Source organism: Phoca vitulina, unplaced genomic scaffold (genome assembly GCF_004348235.1).
Source record: "Phoca vitulina isolate PV1807 unplaced genomic scaffold, GSC_HSeal_1.0 scaffold2, whole genome shotgun sequence".
NCBI classification, from domain to species: Eukaryota; Metazoa; Chordata; class Mammalia; order Carnivora; family Phocidae; genus Phoca; species Phoca vitulina.
The window spans coordinates 71204367-71231174 of NW_022589705.1; the positions used below are offsets into that span (position 1 = coordinate 71204367).

General features: G+C 42.1%; 1 protein-coding gene and 1 non-coding gene across 14 annotated transcripts in view; one reads left to right on the plus strand and one right to left on the minus strand.

Annotated features, from left to right (window-relative positions):
* Positions 1 to 26808, minus strand: part of MACF1 (microtubule actin crosslinking factor 1) — a 335178-nt gene that overhangs the window by 242450 nt on the left and 65920 nt on the right. The window lies entirely within an intron of this gene.
* On the plus strand, positions 21566 to 21669 carry LOC116626786. Its single transcript, XR_004298336.1, has one exon. It is a non-coding gene; the product is annotated as a U6 spliceosomal RNA (small nuclear RNA).

Below are 26808 nucleotides of genomic sequence, written 5' to 3' on the forward strand. Positions count from 1 at the left end.
AGTTGGAAGATATAGCTAAGGATCTTTACCATAAATTAAAACAAAAAGAAAAAGAGAAAATACAGAGAGGGTTAAAGAATTCAGAGGAGCCATCAAATTAGCCCAATATCCAACAGAAGTATCAGAAAGAGAAAATGGAAGGGAGGAAATTATCAAAGAACTAATAAATGAAAGACGTGTTTTCAAATGAAAAAGACCCACAGAGAACTCAAATAAGCAAACTAAAAAAGAGCCTCACCAATGCACATCATCATAATATTTCAAAACACCAGGGATAAAAATAAAACCCTAACAGCTGTCAAACAACAACAACAACAACAACATCAGATCACAAACCAAAGTCAGGAACCAGAATGGCATTGGACTTCTCAACACCAACACTGGAAGACAGAAGGAAGAACACCTTCAAATTTCTGATGGAACATCATTTGCAACCTAGAAGTCTTTACTCAAACTCTTAATCAAAGAGAAATTAAAATATTTTCAGACAAAGAGATTTTCAGATAAGCAAAGTCTCACAACTATTTACCACTCATGTATCTTTTCTCAGGAAGCTACTCTAAGATATATTCCAATGAAGGGCTGGAGTGAACCAAGAAAAATGGCAGCATGAGATCTAGGAAACATGGGATCAAACACAGAAGAGAGGTAAAGGAATTTCCCAATACGATGGTGCAGCAAAGTCCCAGGACGACAACTTTACTAAAGGCCTGAGCTGGAGAACAGAACTGGAGAAAAGAAAGCTCTTGGGGGATGTCTCCAAAGAAAATATTGAACCAAAAAATTGTTTGATTAAAAAAAAAAAAAAAGATTATTTAATATTTTCCAACATACTGAGAGCTGTCTTAGCTTTCCATGGGAGAGCACAGAGATAGGGCCACAGAGCAGTAAACAAATGATAAAATAAGGCAATTATTAATTTCAGGGGGGAAAAAAGTCAATCAAGAAAGGAAGTGCAATTATAGAATACTATGTGACTCACCTTTAGGCAAATATTTATATAATCATAATAATCTAAACACTGAATACCATACAATGGTAATAATATGGGACAATGGGAAACAGGGGAGGGGGGAAGAGGGCAGGGATGAAAGAACTAAATCCTAATTTTCGATGATAGATCATCAACAGATAATGCCTAAAAATGAAAAATCAAGAAGCACTAGTACAAGGGCATATTTAAGAAATGTAGTAGAGGGGCACCTGGCTGGCTCAGTCAGTAGAGAATGCAACTCTTGATCTTGGGGTTGTGAGTTCAAGCCCCACGTTGGGCTGGAGCCTACTTTAAAAAAAAAAAAAAAGAAAGAAAGAAATGTAGTGGAAAATACTAAAAGAAATAGCTAAATGACTTGGAAGCAGTTCTCAGAAGTGGGGAGGGATAGATTATTTTTGTTATAAGCCTCATTGTAATATTTGACCTTTTAAAACAAGAATAAATATAATTTTGGGGCACCTGGGTGGCTCTTTGGTTAAGCATCTGCCTTCGGCTCAGGTCATGATCTCAGGTCCTGGGATCAAGCCCAAGTCTGGAGTCTGCTTCTCCCTCTCCCTCTGCCCCTCCCCCCAGCTCATTCTCTTGCGCGCTTGTGTGTGCACTCTCTCTCTCTCAAATAAATAAAATCTTTTTAGGGGCGCCTGGGTGGCCCAGTCGTTAAGCGTCTGCCTTCGGCTCGGGTCATGATCTCAGGGTCCTGGGATCGAGCCCGGCATCGGGCTCTCTGCTCCGCGGGAAGCCTGCTTCTCCCTGTCCCACTCCCCCTGCTTGTGTTCCCTCTCTCGCTGTCTCTCTGTCAAATAAATAAATAAAATCTTTTTTTTTTAAATTAAAAAAAAAATCTTTTTAAAAAAATAAATATAATTTTGATAAAAATAATTTTATAGAAAGTCAGGCTGGATTATGGAACGTCTTAAATGACAAGATGAGTTTGGATTTTATCCTATAGGTGACAATGAGCCCCTAAGAGTCCACTCCTACTAAGAAAAAAAAAAAAATCAAAAAGATGTTTGGAATCCCAGCCCCCAAATAGATTCCCTTAACATTCTGGTTAATTGGTATCTCAGAATATTTCTCCTTTATCACTGCTCGACCTTATGATTAAAGGACTTTAGCTCATAACCAAAGGGAGAGAAGACCTGTATACATTATGGGCAGGTACACAAAACACGTTCAGGTCAAGACTGCTGCTTCTGCTCAGACTCATCTGACTCAGTGAGTCAGATAGTGACTTCTGAAACAGCCTCATCACAGATTACCTTCAGGGGGCTCCCAAATCCAACCCACGCTAGAGAACAGTTTTCCCTGCATCTTTTGGCACTTCAGGCTAAAAGTCTCTTCTAACGATTTGTCATTTCATGGAAAGACATAGGGAGAAGCACAACTAAAAGGGAGGACGAATATTGCCAAGTAAAGCCCAAGCAAGTCCAGTACCTTCTCTAAGAAACGTTATCTGATTCAGTCCCTTCTGATTCATGTCTTTCTTACCTGAAGGTCAGTTTTAGTCCCACAATAGACTTACCTGGTAGTATTAGCCCAAAACAGCCCATGATCAGCCAGAAGGATGCAACAATTAAAGACAGCCCCAGGGGTGCCTGGGTAGCTCAGTTGGTTAAGTGTCTGTCTTCGGCTCAGGTCATGATCTCACGGTTCTGGGATCGAGCCCTGCATTGGGCTCCCTGCTCCCTGCTCAGCGGGAGTCGGCTTCTCCCTCTCCCTCTGCCCCTTTAATTAATTAATTATTTAATACAACACCAAATAGTAAGCTTTCCTCGCTCCCTTTCCAATTCTGAGGTTTTTGTATTTTTTTTACCTTTTTTTACTTTTTTTTACTTTTTCTTCTTGTTTATGAGATTTCTTTTTTTTTTTTTTTTTAAGATTTTATTTATTTACTTGTCAGAGAGAGAGAGAGAAAGAAAACATACAGGGGGAGCGGCAGGCAAGGCAGGACCCTAGGATCATAACCTGAGCTGAAGGCAGATGCTTAACTGACTGAGCCACCCAGGAGCCCTTGCTTATGATATTATGATATTTCTTAAAGAGAGGCAATATCTTCTGTCCTATGCTACCAAAAAGTCCTCCCTGCCACTTTCAGATAAATGATCCATAAAGCACAAAAGCAGCAATTGATACTGCTAAGCCATGTCTCCCCAGATATTTCTTGAGACCTGAATCCTGACAAGAGAATACAAGCAATAAATACCCTCTCTTTTATCTTTTTGAAAACTGCTGATTTAGCCTCCAACCTCATAATCATACAGACTCTGCTAAGTGTTAAAGCATAGTAGTGACCAGGAGCACTCTCTTACAGTCTTAATATAAATGGAAGCCTGGGGGTGCCTGATTGACTCAGTATGGGGGTACGGGGGTGGGGGAGAGCATGTGACTCTTGATCTTGGGGTCATGAGTTCAAGTCCCATGTTGGGTGGAGAGATTACTAAAAATTAATTAATTAATTAATAAAATAAAACAAATGGAAGCCTGAATACCTAACCAACTTTAGTGATTTGCAATATGAAGAGATACCAAAACTTACTATCCTTTCCCCGACTGTAAAGTTCCCCTACTTATCAACTTCATCCATACACACCAATTCAAAGAGGAAGAAAAAAAAAAAAAAAGAAATTTAACTGAGGTTAAAGATCCAGCTCTTGCCAAAACACTGGAGGGAACTGAAAAAACAAAACAAAACAAAACATTAAAAACACTGGAGGGAACCAGAGTACTTTTGGCAATAAAGTCCCTGAGATTTGACCTTCTGATATCTAGGCAAGTTCCTGTATCTAATATATCAGGGGAATGCCACACTTCCAGCCACCAAAACACAGACCCTGCTAGCCACAGAGCTAACGCACAGAGTGTAGGAGCACAGCACACTGCGTGTCATGAGATGTCTCACCCAGATATGAACACAGTACACCCAGGACAGGCAGAGACTTGACCACATGCTCTAAAGGCACAGGAACAGCACTGCCCACACCAGCGCTCATGGGAAAGGAACTAAAAAACAGGTGACGTTTCTTGTGATCTCTGCCAGTCAATCATTCTGACTGCCCAGGCATCCATTCCCTTCAACACCTCCCTCCAGCCTCAACCAAGGTTCCTGTCTCCACCTGCTCCCCTGACATCATCCCGTCATTATATTTTCTTTGAAATGCCTTTGATGAAAAATGAGTCATCTCTTCCTGCCGACACAGGCCTAAGCCTCTTCCTGGCGAGTCATTCTTTTTTGTCAGTCCTCTGAGGGCAGGGCGCCCCCCAGCGGCTCCTCCAGCTGCTGTCTCTACACCTCACAGGAAAGACTCTCAGAGCAAGCTAACAGCCTGGAGGAAAAAATGTAAGAAATGAAAATGAGGTTCTCAGTGGAGCTGGAATGAGGCCTGCGACCCAAAACATAAACTATCCATGTGGTGTGTACGTATGAAGTTGGGAAGATAAATAAGAACTAGGGTGGGACACAGTCACACTTAAAACTTGGAAAGCCTTAAACCTCAGGACATTCCCCTTAAAAGGTTTTGTTCCTCATACAGTGTGCCATCAACTATTCGTTCTGCATGAAGTGATCACAAATCTAAATTTTCTCATCTTGAGGCTTTGGGGCAACAGTAACCTGCCCAGTGCTCAAGACAGCGGTGCTCTAACTTCACAGTGGCAGGAATAAGGGGACAAGCACAAATTGATAGAATGCTATTCATACATACAAATCATCCTAAATTTTTTTGATAGCAGTTTTATTGAATTTGATTCACACACCATACAATTCACCCTTTAAAGTGTACAATTCAATAGATCTTAATATATTCACAGAGTTGTACAACCATCACCACTATATAATTTTAGAACATTTCATTAACCCCCAAAGAAACCCTATATCCATTAGCAGTCATGTCCCATTCCACCCTCTCCTAGCCCTGGCAACCACTAATCTACTTATTGTTTCTATGGACTTGTCTATGATGGAATCATATAATATGTGGTTTTTTGTAACAGGCTTCTTCTTTCAATTAGCACGTTTTTAAGTTTGATCCATCTTAGCATCAAATAGTACTTCATTCCTTTTGACTGCTGAATAATATTCCACTGTACGGATGTGACACATTTTGTTTATCCATTCATCAGTTGATGGATATATGGGTTGTCTCCACTTTTGAGCTACTATGAATAAGGCTGCTATGAGCAATTGTGTACAAGTTTTATGTGGACATACATATTTGTTTCTCTTGGGTATACACTTAGTGGAATTGCTGGGTCTATCTTCAACTTTTTAAGGAACCAATGAATTATTTTCCGAAGCAGCTGCACCATTTTACATTCCCACCAGCAATGTATGAGGATTCCAATTTCTCCACATCCTCCCTATGTCTTTTTGATTATAGTAGGCATTCTAATTGGTATGAAGTGGTATTCTCATCATGATTTTGATTTGCATTTCCTTAATAACTAATGATGTTGAGCATCTTTTCATGTGCTTATTGGTTACTTGTGTATCTTCTTTGGAGAAATGTCCATTCAAATCTTTTGCCCATTTTTGATTGAGTTGTCTTTTTACTGTTATATGTAAAATATATAAAGACTAGGGACACCTTGGTGGCTCAGTCAGTTGGGTGTCTGCCTTCAGCTCAGGTCATGAACCCAGAGTCCCAGGATCGAGGCCTGCATTGGGCTCCCTGCTCAGCGGTGAGCCACTTCTCCCCCCTGCCCCTCTCTCTCTCTCTAATAAATAAATAAAATCTTTTTTAAAAAATAAAATATATAAAGACTCATAGAATTTAAGGCCCTTATTAAATATATGATTTGCAAATATTTTCTCCTATTCTGTGGTGTTTCTCTTCACTTATTAAACAGTGTCCTTTGAAGCACTAAAATTTTTAATTTTGATCAAGTCCAATTTAACTATTTTTTCCTTTTCTTTTGTTGCTTGTGCTTTTGGTATCATATTCAAGAAATCATTGCTTAATCCAAGGTTGCCAAGACTTAGTCCTAAGTTTTCTCCTAATAGTTTTATAGTTTTAGCTCTTACACATAGGTCTATGAACCATTTTGAGCTTTTGTATATAGTATCAGGTAGGAGTCCAACTTCATTCCTTTGCATATGGATATCTGGTTGTCCCAGTATAATTTGTTGAAAAGAACAATCCCTTCCACATTGCATTGTCTTGGCACCTTCATCAAAAATCAATTGATCATAAATGCAGAGGGTTAATTTTGGACTCTCAATTCTATTCCATTGATCTATATGTCTATTCTTACGCCAGGACCACACTGTCTTGATTGTTGTAGCTTTCTAGTAAGTTTTCAAATTGAGAATGTGAATCCTCCAATTTGTTCTTCTTTTTCAAGATTACTTTGACTATTATATAGATCCCTTGCATTTCCACATGAATTTTAGGGTCAACCTGTCAATTTCTGCAAAAAAGCCAGCAGGGATTTTGGTGGGGAGTGCACTGAATCTGTAGATCAATTGGGGGTACTGCCATCTTAACAATATTAATTCTTCCAGTTCATGAACATACAAGGTAAGAAGCAATCTGAGCCACTGTCTTCTGATACTTTGAGACATAAATATTTAAATTTTCTTACGGTCTTATCAAATACTTAGCACACTGGGGCGGTCTGAGTGGCTCAGTCAGTTGAGCGTAGGGCTCTTGATTTTGACTCAGGTCCTGATCTCGGGGTTGTGGGATCAGGCCCCACATTAGGCTCTGCGCTCAGCTCAGAGTCTGCTTGTCCCTCTCCGTCTGCTCCTCTTCCCACCCCCTGTCTCTCTCTCAAATAAGTAAGTAAGTAAATAAATAAATAAATAAAAAATACTTAGCACACTGGAGATACTTGATTTTAAGGCCTTCCCCCAAAAGAAGTAATATGCTAAAAGATACTAATTAAAAAGCCTCAAAGTATCTTTCATATTTTTTATTAAATTATTTATTTATTTATTTGACAGAGAGAGACACAGTGAGAGAGGGAACACAAGCAGGAGGAGTGGGAGAGGGAGAGATGCGGGGCTCGATCTCAGGACCCCGGGATCATGACCTGAGCCGAAGACAGACACTTAACAACTGAGCCACCCAGGCGCACCAAAGTATCTTTCATATTATAATACATTATGCTTTTTAACAAATTTCCAAAACAGCTAAGTACTCTAAGACCTAGAGACTCAGCCAAGCTTACTGAAAGGAATAGCAAAGGCCCTGTGATCTGCCAGGCCACTGGCCTTGGCTCATTCCACTTTACTAAAGGACAAAAGGATGGAATAACCATGACCCATTCTCTACTACAAATGCCTCAAATAAGACAAAATAAAGTGTTCAGAATTATTTTATATCTTCTTTTATATAAACTGGCCACAAATCATTTCTGAGAGAAATTAGTCTTTGTATCAGTACCACGGTAGGGAACCAACATTTTTAATAAAATGGACTTGTATGTAGCAATTGGGTTGGAAGCAATTGGGTTGGAAGAGGGGACACATAGTAATTCTTAATGCTGTATTTATATAACAAACAATTTGCACTTAAATTTGTTTATTTAGAGTGGCTGGGGTAAGGGGTGCTGGTGATGGGGGTGGAGGGGATGACGGCGGTGGGGACACTAAAGGCCCACCTAGCCCTCCTTTGGGTTGCCACTATATTTACTAAACTAGAATAAAGGCAAAGAATAGTACAACTTTATGTAATAATATATGAACAATATAATTAACATTATGTAGTTAAGTAGGCAAAAAGCTAACCAAAGGCAGTCCACTAGCTACCATCAACCCTGACCTCTTCAATCACTCAGCAAAGCTCCCGCTTTCAAACATAACTAAATGCCTTTTGGGTGTGCCAGGCAGTGATCTTTCCATGCCTAACTCTAATCCTCTCTAAATCCTACTCTTTCAAGTAGGAATTATCACCCCCATTTTACAGAAGAGGAAACTGAGACTTACAGAGATTAAGTAACTTGTCTAAGATCATACAGCTAATAAGCAGCAGAGCTGGATTCAAACCCAGGCATCTTCAATTCTTTATCTGGTGATTCCTCCACTAGTCCAGTGGCTTTCCAAATATCCCAAATCTCCTATCAGGCTTCAGCCCAAGGTCTTCAAGGAAAAGAAGACACAAAAGAGCAGCCGAGTCCCACTCCAACTCCGTTCTGAGTGGAACTGGCTTTCTAGCAGCATGGGAGAGGGAGGGAAAGAGGCAGAGGTGAAGGGGGTTGGGGACAGGGACAAAGAGAAATATGACCAAAGACAAAAATGGACATCAGTGAAGAAGTGTGTGAGGGAGTTCACCTTGTAGATAAAAATGAAACTGAAAAAGGGCAGGCAGCCTTGGCCAAGAAAGATAAGACAACTTTAGTCAAAACTACAAACTTTTTTTTACTGATGATTTCCATTTCTCCTCTGTAAACAGAAGTTAAAATATCACTTAATCACTGTTTAATCATTCTCCAAGTTCACTGTGGTTTAACTACTTGTATTCTGACGGCTTCCAGCATGCTCCTAGAAAACTCTGGAGGGAGCTAAGGAGACCATCAAAAGATGGCTAAAGCTAACAATAAAGCAGAAGGAAACTTTCAGTAAGTCTAAAGCTCCAAAACCACTTTACCAAGCCGGAAGTTTTATATTAAGCTCACAGGCCACCTGTTCCTTCAGTGTTTCGATCTGACACCTAATCCACGCATGGCTACGGCTCGTGGGATTCCATGAGTGAGACGCCAGACCAGAATTTCACTCCTGAGGGCCAGGGCTTTAAGACTGCTGGAATGTGCCTAGTAAAGACATGGGGGAGTCTGGGCAGCTGAATTCAGTAAAGACAACTGCTTTCCCTCAGCCCAAGATTATGAATTTAAAAATAAATCTCAGTGACCCTCATGCCTTAAGAATCATTTGGGAAAGAATGTTGTTGAATCCAGCAACGATCTGTCCCATTTGGGTGAACCAGAGGGAGGGGGAAAAAGACAGAAATGTTCTTACCATCCCTCTCAAGGAGACTGATTGGACAAAATAACAAGGGAAATCCCAAGCTGGCTTCCCCCAAAGCCAAGGCTTATAAAGTATATATTTCTAAATTTCCTGTATTTGCAGATTTCAGGAAGGATGTTAGTGCACGTGCAGCATTTATGAGGCACGAAGATTATGTTCAATATACAAGGTATTTTTAAAAGGAAAAACTACAGTGTAACTGTAAAGCAGGCCTCTGTGGACTGCCTGTCATACTGAGGACGGGGACACAGCCTGGAGGCCTCATGCTCCTCTCCTGGAATCTGTAAATAGAAGGCAGTGGGGAATAACGGTTTCCCTGACAGCCTAGATACGGCGGAAATCCCCTTCTCAGTGATCCCATTTCTCAACTTGATTAAAATAACTACCACCCAGATTCTTGGAAATTGGCATTTTCCTTATTCAATTGGGAGCTTTATCACCATGGCAGTGCAGCTTTTCTTTTGAGCCAAATAGCTACAGGATTTCAGCATTATTCTCACCCAACTGATTCTTAAGACTTGAGGGTCACTGGGAACAGCCTAAGGGCACTTGAGAAGGCCAAGTCTCTCCCATTCACTACCGCTGCTGGTAGAGATAGCAAAGTAAACAGTGCATAGAGCAGAACTGAGAGGTTTCCACAAAGTCACCTCATGGAGCTGACTTTCTGAAAGGTTATACTACCAATGCCAATTAGAAACTGGGCATGGGGCTTGCAGTCCTACCTTGCTCTCCACACACAAATGTTCTTACCACCACCACCATCCCCCTCTCATCAATAAAAATGTTATGAATGGCATGTGGAGTGGTTCCTGGACCCTTCTCTGATGTCCCCTCCTTGCACAGCAAAATGATGAAAATCTAGAAAAGTCCTATAAAAGAAACCCTGTGAGGGGTGCCTGGGTGGCTAAGTTGGTTAAGCGTCTGCCTTCAGCTCAGGTCATGATCCCAGGGTCCTGGGATTGAGCCCAAGTCAGGCTCCCTGCTCAGCTGGGAGTCGGCTTCTCCCTTCCTTCTGCCCTTTCCCCCTGCTTGTGCTGGCACTCAATCTCTCTCTCAAATAAATAAAATCTTAAAAAGAAAAAAAAAGAAACCCTGTGAGGTGACCCAACAGAGGCTCTACAGTTCAATCATGGTTGTTGAAGTTTTTGTTTTATTGGAAGGTTTTAGTTGTTCATTTTTTTTTTTAAGGTTTTTTTCTGGGGTAAAGCAGCAGCATATGTGGCTGAAAATAACCCATTTTCCTTTCTTAGGATTGAGAAAGCAGGGACCGCAGCTTTTGACCTTTGTGACAATGTGATGTTTTGAGCCAACAAAAACTGAAAGAGCCTGACAACAGGTAGAATGGGGCAGGGTTACAAAGACCAGAACAACTGCAGGCCCTCCCATCCTGAGGCTCCTTCTGCCTCTATGTCTGAAAACACTGACTGCATAGACTTCCCCCAGGCCTGATAACTGTTTGATTTACATGCAGCAAGGGCTATCTTTCACAAATCATTTTTCTTATTAGCTACTTATTTCTGATAGCCCCTCACTGCTCAAAAGAAATAGTTTTTAAAAAAATTTTAAGGGGGTGCCTGGGTGGTTCAGTCATTAACTGTCTGCCTTCGGCTCAGGTCATGGTCCTAGGGTCCTGGGATTGAGCCCCGCATCAAGTCCTGCATCGATCGGGCTCCCTGCTCGGCGGGAAGCCTGCTTCTCCCTCTCCCACTCCCCCTGCTTGTGTTCCCCCTCTCGCTGTGTCTCTCTCTGTCAAATAAATAAATAAAATCTTTAAAAAAAAATTTTAAGGATGAGAAATTACCTTGCTTTACTGCTTACCAGTAGTAGCTCCCAGAAGGAAGAACAATAGGAAGAAAAAAAAGGGGTATAATACATTGCATTTTACATATGTAAAGGTTTTTTTTACATTGTGTGTGTCTTATATGTTTTGAAAACTTCTGTATTTATGATACAGGTCACATGATTTTTTTTTTTTTTTTGCTTTGGTATACATTTTAACCCATGAAGTAAAAAAAATTTTATAAAAAATAAAATTTCTGGGGCGCCTGGGTGGCTCAGTCGTTAAGCGTCTGCCTTCAGCTCAGGTCATGATCCGAGGGTCCTGGGATCGAGCCCCGCATCGGGCTCCCTGCTGGGCAGGAAGCCTGCTTCTCCCTCCCCCCCTCCCCCTGCTGTGTTCTCTCTCTCGCTGTGTCTCTCTCTGCCAAATAAATAAAATCTTTTAAAAAAAAATAAAATTTCTAAAATATTTTTGAAAAACAAAAACAAACAAAGAAGAACTCCATTCCTCCCCAACTGCCCTTTTCATTGAGTAAATACCACTGATCCTCGAGACCCTAGGAAAACCCCACCTCAACCTATTTGAGACCAAACTAGCATTCAGTGCCTTGTGTTTTAGGATTTTTTCCAAGGTCCAAATGAACAGAAACTCCATCTCCTCTAGTTCAATGACCAAATCAGGACAAGAGAAACTATAGCCTTGCTGAGGTATCTCTCTAAATACACACACTACCATCTTTCCTCAAATTGAACCAGGGGACTGTGTGAGCCCCTTGAAAGCCATGACTATGTATTTTCCACACCTAGTTCTGTACCTTGCAAAGAATGGAATTCAACAAATGTTTGTTGACCTTAACTATCCTTTTGGGTTCCAAGTGATACAAACCCTCATCCTCCTGTAACTATGGTCACCAATCTCCCTTCTCTCAAATCTCTAGGCCAATGACAGTGACTCCCAGTCTTGGAAATCAAAACACAGCTCCCAGTTTCTAGACTACCCCAAAAGATGCCACATAATTCTCAAATACGTCTTTGAAACAGAACTCATTTTAACCCTCTTGAAGTTCATAATGTCTGGCATTTTTGTTAAGGAACTGAAATAAAATTAAACAAAAGAAGTCATAATTCCCCCAAAAGTCCTGGTGTAAAAATAGTTAAAGGGTCTTTCAAAGGACTGCTCCTCTCCAAGGTTTCAAAGGCAAGCAATGTGATTCAGAGAAACCCAGGCCATGGTTTCATCTTGTCATTAACCAATTATGTCACTTGAGGAAAGTGTCCTTTGACCTCTCTGGGTGGGCTCTTCCTCATCTACCTCTTTATGATACTATGAATTTGGGGTTGATCCCAGAACCAACTAAACCTCTAGAGCTAAACCAGTGATGCTTAGTAGGTAAAATGAGAATTCAGTTCTAACTGGCCCACCCTGAGCAAGAATTTCCTACAGAAAAATGGCCTTAAAAAGGAAGAAAATAAAGGAAAGAAAAGGCCTTCTATGCAAGGGATAAGAATCATAAATTAGTGGAGGACCCAAGAAGAAGAAAGTGGAAGCTGTGCCTACATAATTTAAATGAAGACTCTTAAGGGTGTCCCCCACCCCCAGCCACTCACTCTCTCCCAGCCCCCTTTAAAGAATCCTGAATATTGAAAATAATTAAGAAATGCAAAAGGTAAACATACAAACCAGCATTCTGGACAAGAGAAAAATTGCTGAGAGCTATAAAAAGGGTTTAGGAGCAGAAAATAAGGATTTAAAAAACAGAAGATGGGTGCCTGGGTGGCTCAGTCGGTTAAGTATCTGCCTCTGGCTCAGGTCATGGTCCCAGGGTCCTGGGATCGAGCTCCAAGTTGGGCTCCCAGCTCAGTGGGGAGCCTGCTTCTCCCTCTCCCCCTTCCTCATGCTTTCTCTCTCTCACTCTCTCTCTCTCAAATAAAATCTTTAAAATAAATAAATAAATAAAAATTAAAAACAGAAGAAGAAATAAGAAAAACAGAAAGCAAAAAAGCATACAGGATAATCACAACGCACTTGCATTTAACCGTACAAATATGACCAGAGAGAACAAAAATTTAAATACACACAGAGGTCTGCTCACGCCTCCACTCAGCAAGGCTGTGCACTAAGGTGAGGTTATGCACCAAAGTGAACGTGAGAGAGAGCACGGGGATCTGAGACGTCAGCAAGTCTCAGATCCCATGCGCCTCTCACACTGGGGGCACCCTGAATACTGAGTATGATTCCAGTGTTCGAGAATACTTATTTTTTCATATGAAATGCCCCCTACTTACAAGCCAACTACATATGGTGTTCTAACTCTGTCCTGGCATACACACAAAGCCGTGTTTATATACTTTGATTTATGGGTCATTTAAGGTATTTTTCCAAGATAATTTTAGTTATTTGGGATTTTCACCGTATACGCTGACTTTAGGATCTAACCTCCTGCAAGAGGTAGGATGAGATTTGGCCGTGCTGGGAAGACAGGACAGACGTGGAAACTCTTCCTAAAAGCTAAAGACAGTACAGAAAAGGCCAACAGACAACTGACTTACATTTCTGTGTCACTCCTGAGCCACCCCCAGCAACTTGGGAAAGGAGGTGGCAAGCTTAATAAAACAGCCCAGAGGCTTGCTTGGGGCGGGTGGCTAAGCAGGTCTCTTACTGACGGCCAGGGAGATGCAGTGGCCGGGCACGTGCTCAGAGACGCCATTAGTGACGCTCCCCAGACGTGGTACTAGAGTCACCGGGCCAGACCAGCCCTGAGGATGCCCCCTTTCCCAACTGAAATTTCCTTTTCCTGCTTCTCTCACTACCGTGTATTTGGAAGACCAGGGGCCCCTCCTGCGTAGCTCAGTCAGGCTCTCCTAGAGACAAGAAACCTCGCTACCCTCAGACAAAGACCAAGAAACTCTACAGATGACCTCTTGTAGTCATGACCCATGTGCACCCCACAGATAAGAACCATTTCTGCCACACAGTACTAATAAAATTTCCCCGTAATGAAATGGAATCCTTGCTGATATCCAACTATGGAGACACTGAACCTCTCAGATGTGTCTACATAGAAAAGAAATCCTTCCCTTTGCCTCTGACAGATAAAAAGATCATGCCTTGGGAATGTCTGCCTCTTTTTACTCTAAAAAGACGAAGGCCTGACAGTCTTAATTAGAAAGCAACATTTGAAATCAGGAACATAAAGCTACACTCAGCATTTGTAGTAGACAGACAGTAGTAGTAAATATCAGTATTTCCTAAACACTTACTTTGTGCCGGGCACTGTTCTAAGTCCTTTTTACGTAATTACCTCGCTTGATTCCTATTACCACTCTATGAAAATGGCACCATTATAATCCTCATGTTATAGCTGAGAAATTCTGGCTTAAAGAGGAAGGTTAAAGAACTTGCCTGTAGTCACACTAAGTGACAGCGTGGGATTCAAGGTCATCAGCAGTGTAGGTCCTTGGGGAACTACTATTTTGGATGCATTTCAGAAAAGAGAGGAAGGAAGTCTAGCAAAAGCAATCACCAAAAATTGGACAAATTTTGTTGCTTCCTTTTTTTCATCTCTGCAAAATGGGTAGTAAAACCTGATTAAGTCTCTCCTGGTTCTATTTAACTCTCTCTCCTTCCCCTACACCCCTCAAACACAGTACCTCCACAGGCTCTGAAGTCTTCCCACAGCAGCTTAAGGAAAAGAAAAAAATGAGAAGAAGGCCTTAATCAAAAGCCCTTTTCTTCTGGCAAACAAAAGGCCTTGGTATTTCCACAGACAGACTAGTTATTCTTAACCCTAACCAAAGATTCTTTGGCAGAGAAAGAAATATGAAAATGTTAGGCTTGTGGGAATGGCTTGTGCTTTGGACTTTTGTGTCTCAGTCAGTGAAGCCAGCCCACTGAAACACAAACACACGGCCCCTCAGTCACTCAAGGCCGATTCAGTTAACTCCAGGGTCTAGAGAGAGAGAGAGTGAGAGAGAGAGAGAGCAAAGGCTCTACTACTCCTGATGGTCTAAGCCCTTTCTCCCCTACCCCCTTCCTGAGAGGGAAGTGCTCGCCAGGTTTTCAAGTACACTAGGCAGAAAAATACATCTGAAGATACAGACACATAACAGATCAAATTCTGACAGTGTAAGAAAACCAACAGGCGGTAGTGGATGTAGGCAGAGATGAGGCCCAACTCCGGGTGCTCTCACTGGCCCCTTGCTTCACACCCCAAATCAACATTGCAGAGTTTTAGCACTTTCCTAAGTAAACTGTGAAGATCTGGCAATTGTCTCAAGTGTTTTCTCCACTCAGCACTGGGTTTTAGAGGCATAGTGTGGCCCTGAATGGCCTTAAGTGGTCATTATTTGCCCAGCAGGGGAGAGAGAAATTAAAGACTATTTTTAAAAATAGGTCAATAAGGAAAAAAAGGAAGGGAGACAGTCTGCCAGAAGACAGGAAGGCCCTGTCAGCATTGACCCCAGATATATCTGAGCTAAATTCCGAGTCTGTGATACTCCAGCTCCCATCCAGAGCATGAGCACAGTAGCATTATGATAATAAAGTGCCTCAAGCCTTTATACCCAGTCAACAGCACCCTCCCCTTCTACTTTACCCACGATAGTATGAACAACACCACTATGAGGACATGGGCCAGAGGCATAACCCCTAGCAGCCAGGTAGCTGGGTATGAGGAGTCTCAGCCTGGCTTTGAAATCCCTAGAGTGAACAGCCCAAATTAAGGTGTGATTGCTATCTATAATGGTACCAAACCTTGAGGTGTTAAACCATGAGGTAATAAGGTCCCATGTGGTTTAGGACTCTGAATCCTCTTGATTACCCAGGAAGCAGCTCCTCATCTTGCTCCCATGCAGTATCAAAGGCAGGTAGAGTAAAAGACCCTGCTCAGCCAGGCTCAACCCACTGGCAAGTTTCAAACGTCTGGCATATAGTAGGCACACAAATTTTTGTTGAATGAATAAATGAATAAAACATTTCATCTTCAACTGCTATAATCAGTTCCTTCCTACACCCAAGAGGGTGGAGGCAGTTTCAGAGAATTCTAGACAGTAGGAAGAAAAAAAAAAATCTTTCTTTTCCCTGCCATTCCCTGGAGATCAAGCTCTTCTGTTGCAAAGTATAATGCTCCCTTCAATATAAAGTTCATTACTTGACTGTTCTCCCACAGAGCTGGCTAACAGGCCACACTATCCTAATCAAGGCCAATGGATCCTCTGCAGCTGGTGTGCAACACAGAGTCCTCTGAAAGCTGGCAGGGCACAGTCAGGGAGATGTCCCTTGCAGCAGTTTTTAGACAGCAACAACCTGGAGACAATCCAAGCATTCAACAATTAAGAAAATGGCTAAGTGAAGCCATTATCAACATTATAACTTAACTTACAATGACTATAGGGAAACACTTAAAAAAAAAAAATCTTCACAATGTTACATGAAAAAGGCATGCAAACATATATGTATATGTTAAGTGAAAAAAGCCAGACACAAAAGGCCACATTATAGGATTCCATTTATATGAAAGATCCAGAACCGGCAAGTCAGAAAGCAGATTAGTGGCTGTCAGGGGCTGAGGGAGGGGCGGGGGTGGGTAGTGACTGCTTAATGGGTACAGCGTTTCCACTTGGAGTCATGAAAAGGTCCTGGAGCTAGACGAGCTAGACAGTCATGATTGTTGCACAACACTGCAGATGTGATGTCCATGAACTGTACTCTTTCTGTCTTTCTTTCTTTAGCAGGCTCCACGCCCAGTATGAAGCTCAACTTGGGGCTCGAACCCACAACTGTGAGATGGAGGCCTGAGCTGAGATCAACAGTCAGATGTTTAACCGACTGAGCCACCCAGATGCCCCTGAACTGTACACTTTAAAACAGTTACAATTAGGGGCACTTGGGTGGCTCAGTCAGTTAGACGTCTACCTTCAGCTCAAGGTCATGATCCCAGGACACTGGGATCATGACCTGAGCCGAAGGCAGACGCTTAATGACTGAGCCACCCAGGCGCCCCTCAAATGAATAAATTTTTTTTAAAAATCTTTAAAACAGTTATAATGGTAAATTTTATGTGTATTTTACCACCAAAAAAAAAAAAAAAAACTTGGATTGTGGGGGTAAAAAAACAACACATATATAGGACAGGATTACAATTATGTAAAAGTAGACATGAACCAGAGGAATACAGACAAGTCCCAATATCTGTTAAATTAAAATGGGACTTCATTGATGTTGGACAATAAATAAAAATCAAGAAAGGAAAAGAAGGCCAGAAGCATACAGCCAGTCCTAAAGCCACACTTGCAAGCCTGCAAATAAATGCCGACCAAGTGGGGGACAAGTTACATTGCTCACCAGGCGCCAGAACAGCATGTGTGTGTGCTATGGGGTGAGGGAGAGAGGTCTCAGGCCCTCCTCAGCCCTGTCCTCTAATCCCCCTTAAAATACTCCCTAGGGCACAGAAACCATCTGTTTCAACCAAGCCTAGAGCCCTACAAGCATATTAACTCCTTCACTGCTGACCTTCTACAGATGGGCTTCACTCAAGAGTAAGTGTTCATTTTTAAAATGCCTTTAAATGTTAGAACATAAGCTCTTTAAAAGGGAAGATACTTGGCCCCGTTCTCTGTTATATCCCTAAAACCCAGAATAAATCAACATCAGGGGATACTCAATAAATTATTATTTCATTTATGCCTATTTTCTAAAGTCTCCCTCTTCTCGTCATTTGTCCTCACTTAGAGTCTGACCTGGTTTCCTCAAATTCACTCCACCAACAAATATTTTGTGTGCTTGTGTATAAGATAACCAGTCTCCTCACTGTGGGGTTTATCACCAGGTCCCAGTGCCCAGCACAGCACACACAGTGGATGCTCAAATCTATTCATCAAATGAAAGAATGACTCACTTTGGTCACCACACCTTTGTAAGCGTTCAGCAATGAGCACTTCAACCTGGCTAGGTTTGAGCTAAGTACCATGAGAGTTATAGAGATAGAACGTCTACAGAACGGTCCCCCAAAAAGCATAATTTCAACGGGAAGACAAAACTACTGTGTAGGAAAGTGATACATCAGTGTGGACAATGATCATCCAAGAAGTCTTCATGGAGAAGAAAGGCCTAAAGTGAGGCTGTAAGGGATGGATAGGTTTCAGTCAAGTATAAAGAACAAGGGTGTTCTGGGCAAAGAGAACTGCCAAACACGCGGTGCAGGAGAGAGTGAATGACGCACTTCGAGGTACCGTGAGGAGATGGGTCTGTCTGCAGCTGGAATTGTGTTCTAGAAAGTTATGTGAGATGAGCCTAGAAGAGTTGCGGGATGGGTGGGGAGTCAGAACACAAGCCTGTCATGGGGTGCCTGACTGGCTTGGTCGGAGGGGTGTGCGACTCTTGATCTCGGGGTCATGGGTTCGAGCTCTATGTTGGGTGTAGAGATTACTTAAAATAAATAAACTTATAAAAAATATTTTAAAAAATAAATAAAAGGTCTGTCCTACTTTTGGTAACAGGAAGCACAGGAAACAAAATATGAGGCGGTTGCAGTGGTTCAGGCATGAGGAGATGAGTGACTGGACCAGAGTCATGGCAAAGGGAGTAGAGAGGAAAGGGCAAATTTAAGAGAAATTCTGAAGAAACAAAAGGACCCAATGACAGACTGAAAATGGGGATTGATGCAGAGAGAGAAGCCAGAGATGTCTCCTGGGTTTCTGATCTAGGAGACTGAAGAATGTGAGTACAACTGTCAAAAATGGGGAATCGAGGAGGAAAGCCAAGTCTAGGCTTGGTTTTGAAAATACTGAGTTCAAGGCAATATCCAAGTATAGGTGTCCTGCAGGCAGCTGAAAAATAGACCAAAAATTGAGATTTTTTTTTATACATACAATGGAATATTATTCAGCCTTAAAAAAAAAAAAAAAAAAAAGGAAGGAAATCCTGTCACATGCTACAACATAGATGAACCTTGAGGACATAAGGAAAAGTGAAGTAAGCCAGACACAGAAGAGCAAATACTGCATGATTCCACCTATATGAGGTATGGAAAGCAATTAAACTCATGGAAGCAGAAAGCAAAGTGGTGGTTGCCAATGCGGGGGGGGGGGGGGGGGGGGGACGGGGACAGGTAGGTGCTGTTCAACTGGTATACAGTTTCAGTCACACAAGATGAAAAAGTTCTAGGGCTCTGCTGTACAACAAATGTGCACACAGTTAACAATACTCTGCTGTACATGTAAAAATTTGCTAAGAGGATAGATTTGGTAGTTTATATTTTTTATCACAATAAAAAATAATAACACCTGAAAACATTGAGAGATTTTTAACGGGTAGAAGACAGATGTGGGAGTTTGCAATTTTTAAGAAAAGCGGATGTCAAAAGAACCGGCTAAAGGGGGAAAAGAAAAGGTCAGGAGCAGTGTAATAACGCCAGCTGTGTCTGTATCGTGGGTTTATGTGCCTGTGCTGTGTTAGGAGTTTTACCTCTGCCAATCCACTTCATCCTCATTAATTTTATGTTGGAGATATTATTATCCCCATTTTACAGATGAGAAAATGGAAGCTCAGAGAAAGTGAGTAACCTGCCCCAAGTCACTCAGCCGGTAAATGTAGAAACTTGGATTTTAACCCAAACCTGCCTGGATCCAAAGCCTGTGTTCCTCCAACTTCACCACATTGCGTCACCCGTTAGGAAACTGCCAGGGGTAGAGTCAGAACAAAGAAAAGACCCAGCAAAAGGCACACAAACAACAATCAGGTAAAGGAAAACAAAGAAATGCCCTCACGGAAGCTAACAGAAGAGGACCTTTTAAATAGGCGGTGAAGTCATCAACAGTGTCAAATGCCAACACTCCAAACAGAAGGAGGTCCACACTCCAAGTCTGTCTGTAAAGAGTCGTGTAAAGACGGGCCAGGTACTGCCTCCCAGAGAATTTCAAAGAAACAGAGGCCCAACCCAGAGCTAAATGGGCTTCTTCTCTCCATCTTATCACTGACAGGCACCTGGGGCTGCTGGTCTCCCGGCCACTCCACAGGCCTCATGCTGCAGTGCATGCCTGACCAGTCCCAGGAAATACCCACCCAAACACAAACCCTTGCACAACACAGGGTTAGGTTCGACTTGAGCGTCGGGAGAAGTGGATCTCCACTCCAACTATAGTGCAATATCCGATGTTTGTTTCCAAAACCAAATTCACTTTGAGAAGGATTTCGTGTGCCTGCTCTCTTTACTTCTCTCTTCCTGGACAAACTAAAATCAGCTGCAGCCCGACCTCCCTGTAAATGACCTGTCACACGGCTGCCAGAGTCAGACTTCTCTCAAAAAGCCCCAGACTGTTTATCATTTCTCTGCCTCGAAAATATCTGGTGCCTTCTTCTGCCTACATTATTCCTTAGCCCTTTATGAACACAGACTCAACTTCCATTCCAGCCTCATCTCTCACCTTAAACAACTGCTCATTCTCCCCAGCTTCCTACTTCATAACACCTCTCATTCTTCCCCAGAGGAAATGGAGACTTCCATGAGTCTATTCCTTTGCACACCTGTTGTCTTTCCAAAATACCTTTTCTCCCTCCTTAACTGGCAAACTGCTACCCAACTTAAAGATTCAGCCCCAGTACCATTTCTGCTGTCAAGTCTTCCCCATCACCCGCCATGCTGCCCCTAGTAATCACTCCACCTCTGCTCTCACAGCACTTTGTTCATATCTCTATAAATAGCACCCGATATGCAGATAGATAGATAATTATATCCCCCCCTAGACTGTGCATAGGACTGACAATCCCTCAATGCCTTGTACAGAAGGTTCTCAATGAAAGCAAGGATGTGGGAGAGACATGTGGCTGGTTCAGTCGGTGGAGCGTGCGACTCTTCATCTTGGGGTTGTGAGTTCGAGCCCCAAGCTGGATGCAGAGATTACTTAAAAAATAAAATATTCCAAAACAAAACAAAACAAAAAAAACAGAAGGGAAGGGAAGGGAAGGGAAAGGAGGAAGGAAGGAAGGGTTGAAAAATATGGGGACTTCCAGAGAAGAGACAAGAAGCATGGAACATTATCAGGGAGTAAACCAGTTAGTTGATAACAAATTGTAAAAAATGATCTTCCAAATCAAATGATTTCAAGATATATCAAACCAGGAAGTCTAAAAAGTTCCTACCACTCCACAATGAGCAAAAGATGCTGTGCAGCAACCGGTATTCATTCAGAGGGACCATCCCCACAGTTGTTGTAATGAATAATATATATGATTAGGGCGACTAGCCTGGCGTTTCTCCAGGAAAAGAGCCAAAAGAAACTGTGGCAGAATGGTGCAGACAAAAGCCTTACCCTTTCAACACTGATAATCTAATTTAAAAAAACAAAAGACCAGGGACGCCTCGGTGGCTCAGCCAGTTAAGCGTAGGCATTCGGCTCGGGTCATGGTCCCGGGGTCCTGAGATTGTCCCACATTGGGCTCCTCAGCGGGGAGTCTGCTTTTCCCTCTCCCTCTGCAGCTCCCCCTGCTTGTGCTCTCTCGCTCTCTGACAAATAAATAAATAAAAATGTTAAAAAAACAAAACAAAACAACACAAGACCAAGGATGGGGGAGAAATAATTTATACTTTGTTAGCACATAGGCTCACTCTGAGACAGAGGCATAGTATAACACTCATCTCCTATTGCAATAAAAAACACAGAACCACCCCACACATTTGAAAGTCCAGAGTACTAATCACTATGCCATGGAACCCCATATGCTGCATGCATTTCAAACCAGGGGCAATAGAAGCCAACCCCAATGTGAACTTGGATTGATAACCCTCTCCAGCCCAGTGACATGCAGTAAGTCTAAAAAGTATACAGTTAAGGTGCTCACTTGGGCAGCACATATACTAAAATCAGAACAATACAGAGATCAGCATGGCCCCTGCATAAGGATGACACTCAAATTCATGAAGCGTTCTGTATTTTTGATGGTAACTGTACTTGGGGTGAACATAGCATAATGTATAAACTTGTCAAATCACCAAGTTGTACACCTGAAACTAACACTGTGTGTCAACTATACTCACATAAAAAGAAAAAACAAAAATTATTATTTTTTTTTTTTAAAGATTTTATTTATTTGAGAGAGAGAGAGAGAGCACAAGCAGAGGGAGCAGTAGAGGGAGAAGCAGGCTCCCTGCTGAGCAAGGAGCCCGATGCGGGACTTGATCCCAGGACGCTGGGATCATGACCTGAGCCGAAGGCAGCCGCTTAACCAGCTGAGCCACCCAGGCACCCCACAAAAATTATTTTTAAAAGCTAAATATAGGGGGCACCTGGCTGGCTCAGTCAGTGAAGCACACAACTCTTGATCTCGAGATTGTGAGTTCGAGTCCCAAACTGGGTACAGAGATTACTTAAAAAAAAAAAAATATATATATATATATATATATTTTTTTTTTTTTTTTAAAGAGCTAAATACACACACACAAGTACACAATTGAGGGGATAAATTTTAACAGTACAAAACTGTCCATGCATCTAAAAACTACAGGACTTACTGAAGGTCTAAATAGGTTCCTAGTGCTGTAAAAGATGTTGACAGGCCTCACTCCAAAAACATGCAGATTCCCAGATTCCTTGCACTGGAGAGAATCACCCCATTGTGATAGGTTTGCTTAAGGGCCCTGGGAATGGGAGGGGCAGACAATTCTCACTGTGAAGGATGCAATCATGTGGGTGACTCAAGCCATTTTCCACTATCCTGGCTGCCATAAAGACAGGCATTTCTATTGACCCCCACCCCCTGCACACAAAGTTGCACACATGTGCCTTCCTTCTGTCAGTCCCCAAGCTAATTTCCAAACACACCAGTGTATCATCAGCTAGAAAACCCACAATGTCTGCTGCAGGATGTCAACTCCAAGTCAGAAACAAGACTGTACTCAAGTCTATAATTCCACCCTAAGGCTGTCAGTCTCAAGTAAGAGAAGCCAATTTGCACTTGACTGCAGTATGTCGATTTAAAACACAGCACCAGCTCCATTTTTTCCAGAAGCAGTCACCTACCACAAGCAAGGGTGATGACACAGTAGTTTGTTAACCAATTGTATCAGGTTAAGCTGGCCCGATCTACTAGCTAGGTTCTAGCTCAATAACAGCAAGAAAAGAAAAAGAGAATCTCAACCTCGGACCAATCTGGGGTTCCAATGCAGAATCTCTATACAGCAATGATTAGGTCATTCTTGGTACTGCAGTTTCCTGATCAACACTGATGGATCTCTTAGTACAAGTGGAAAAGGTACTAGGGTTGGGAGGATCAATGAAGCCATTTAAATGCCTGGAGTTGCTAGGAGAAAAGTTTCAGAATAAAACAGTGCAGTGATGAGATGATGACATGTGGGGGCTGCTAAGGGAAAGAGACACTTGGCACCTGTCCCATGATGAAATTAACTGCACAGTAAAGTATCTGAACCAGCTGGCCACTAAGCCTGAAGATAGAGCTATCCCTCTGCAGAGCAAGGGGCCAAGAGCTATCAGAGGGGTATTCAAAGTGTTACAGGTAACTTCCGTAGCTTTTAAAAGTCCAATAAAGTTAAAAGCCAGAGCTTTGAATATATGTATTAAGATCAGTAATTCCACTTCTAGAGCTCTATCCTAAAAAGATCAGAAATGCACAGAAAATTTTATTTATGAGGATGTTGATTATCATATCATAGCAGAAAAAAATTAGAAATGTACATGCCCCACAACTGAGAAATGTTAAATAAATGATCCTTCTATTTGCGGAAATTGCATTTAGCTGTTAAATGTAGACAGGCAGCAGCTCTTTCTGCCCACGGGTCCTGTCCCATGCTTTAATAAAACCACAATTTTGCATGGAAAAAAAAGAAAGAAAAAGAAATGTTGTAGAAAATAGGTGAAGGCATAAAAAATGCTCACAAAAATAATAAACAGCAAGATAGAGAACTACATTACAATAATAGCAAATATATAAAAACAATGTTCTGTATATATGGACACAAGAAGATTAAATGGAAACACAAGTATGAACATAGTAACCTGTGAATTGTAGGATTTTCGTGATTTGGGGTTTTTATTTTTCTATGCTTTCTATATGGCTAAAATTGTGCCTCTATTTAATGGCAGAGGAAAAAAAAAAAACTAAGTTTTTTTTTTTCCTCTGCCATTAAATAGAGGCACAATTTTTTCCCCCTAAGATTCTTTATTAGCCACATTTAAGAGGGAAAAAAAACTCCTCCCAAAAAGGCCAGTCTCTGAAGGGTACATGTCAGGGTGTGAGGACTTCTCCTGCTTGCCCAGACACGGCACTAAGGGACAGTGTTCCAGGCTGGCCAACAAAGTGGATGTCCAACGTAAAGCTATCAGATAATGAGAAAGATGACTTGACACACACCTCAGAACTAAGAACCAAAACTGTGCAGCTCGTCGGCAGTCACCGTGCTCACTTGTTCGGCGTTGCTGCTGCCCAAAACATACCAGGAACTCCTCATCTGGGACCGCCTACGGACTAGGAACACCATCTTTCCAATGTTTTCAAGAGCAATCCGTTTTCATTCTTTGAGATTGGATTTAATGTTTCAAAACAGCCTGAGTCTTAGTATCATTTTCTGACCAAAAATTAAGTAGGACTATAAAATGACTGTAGTTTCTTACGGGAGTCATAAATCTGGCGGTGAAGAAAAAAGCCACAAAAAGCGTTTTTATAAATGTATACAGCACAGGCACCGATGTCAGAGTGGCTTTTTTTTAACCCCCTATGGTGACTACTGAAGGACATTTGGATAAAGGAGTTTAGCTCAATTCTTCAAATGTCTTTTTATGCTTAACACATGCCGGGCGGGCAATGAAGATGCAAGAAGAAAGGAGTCAGTTCCCGCCTTTGGCAACATCTCCTGGGCTCTAACTCTGTGCCAGATGTTACCCTTACTATTGCATTTAATCCTCACAACATTTTGTGAGGTAAATTTTATTATCATCCTCATTTTACAGGTGAGAATACTGAGGCTTATAGAAGTTACAGGAAACTTACCCAAGAAGTAAAGACTAGGAGGAAAATCAAATGCTTAAGAACTGTAACTAAAACATAACGATAACATGTTTAATAACTATAACTAGTTAATAACGGTAACTATAAGCATACTCTAAAACAAGTACGTTTAAAGTGCTATGGCAGTACAGATGAGGAAGAGAGAATTCTACCTCAAAATGCAAAGGAAGAAGAAAACGAGAGAGAGAGCAAGGAAAGGAAAGGAAGGAAACTATGGGGGAAAATGAGGTTGGGCTAGGCACTGAAAGGTGAGTGGAAGTTTGGTATATAAAGAGAAGGACGGGGCGCCTGGGTGGCTCAGTCGGTTAAGCATCCAACTCTTGGTTTCGGCTCAGGTCATGATCTTGGGATCCTGGGATGGAGCCCAGGCTCCAAGCTCAGTCTGGGTGGAGTCCGCTTGTCCCTCTCCCCTGTTCATTCTCTCTCTCTCTCTCTCTCTCTCAAATAAATAAATAAATAAAATCTTTAAAAAAGAGAGGGAGAGAGGGAGGACAATGGTATTCCAGGCAAAGGCAACAGGACAGTCTATGCAAAGGAAGAGAAGGGTGAAAGTGTGTGGGTATGCTGGAGTATATTGGTTTTTAAAAATCAGTCATTACCTCACAGACATCACAATTTTTTTTTTTTAAGCAAAGACTAAAGCACCACTTTCTCGTCATTCAACTGCAACTACCTCTCTGCCTCCCTAATTAATCCCCAATTACCAACCCACAGCACAGGCCTGGACTCTGCCAAAGAGCAGGACTTAGGCCAACAGTTGAACCTGTCATACCCACAGGAGAGGTCCATCTGGGCAGAAATCACTCAACGACTATGGTTTTTGGCAGGCCTGAGAAGTAGAAATTAAAGCCCAGAAGCCGCAGCAGTAATGGGATACACTGCACCCCAATACTGGTGTCAGAGCACCAAAGATTCACAGGAAATTGGGGACCAGAACTTCAAAAGACTTCTACAATGTCTCTATTCTCCCACTGGGCTCCCTTCAACACTAGATGGAAGAACGGCTGTAAGCTGAACCATGTCAAGAAAAGCAAAGTAAGTAACTAAACAAAAAGGGGAGCCGAGGACCTCTTTGTATCAGCCCTTCTGGAATACACAAAGATACAGGTGAGAAGGAAAAGGGAAGTAGTTATTCACCATAATCAGGGGGCACAGTGGGTGACACCTGGCCCACAGGACAGTTTGACCAAGGCAGTGGTTTGTAACTGTCTGCCTGGCCGCCCAGGGTTGGGGAGGTAATTGTCTAAGACCTATGATGACATTCCAGAAATGATTATAAAGACCAAACCAAAACAACTACGTGCCCTCTTTCCAGGCACCTCTCCCACCTGAAAAAGATTCAAGTTCTGGCAAAGAAGGAAGGTTAAATCAGATGCTTTCTCTAGGTGAACGAACAAGACAAACTGCTGTATCTTATACATTTTATGCTATAAAGACTATTACACAGTGTATATAAATGAAGGTAGGATTAGAAAACAGGACACAGCTCAAGGAGGTTAGGGTAGGGGAAAAAGAAAAAAAAAGATCTATTGCCCTCACCTCAAAGCACCGTACTCTGCTCTCCCCCAGGGAATAAGGTGCCCCAATGTGTGTTACATACACACTTGAGCAGTTGTGGGTATTCTCCCACATAGCACAGGGTCCCCAGCATCGGACAGCAGCACAATGTAGCCATCTTGGCTGCTATACTCCCAGGACGTCCTTAGCAGGACCCATGTTCTCAGACCAGCCACGCCTTGGGTTTTCCAATATAAACTACCTATGCTATGGGAGTATTTAACGAGCTACATGGATTAATTCATGTAAAGTGCTTAGAACAGGGCCTCGTCCATAACTAACATTTGCTGAATGCTTGCTTTTATTACTATTATCACTAGTGATATTGTCTTCCCGTCTCAACCATCATAACTGTCCTACAGGGAGATCAAGTAAGCCCTGGAGCCAACCATGTGGATGGGTGACTAGGGCTACAACTCCCCAACCAGAATGTGACTTGACCGAGCTCATCCTGGACTAAAGCAGGCACAAGGACTCACCATGATTCAAAGTGTCCGG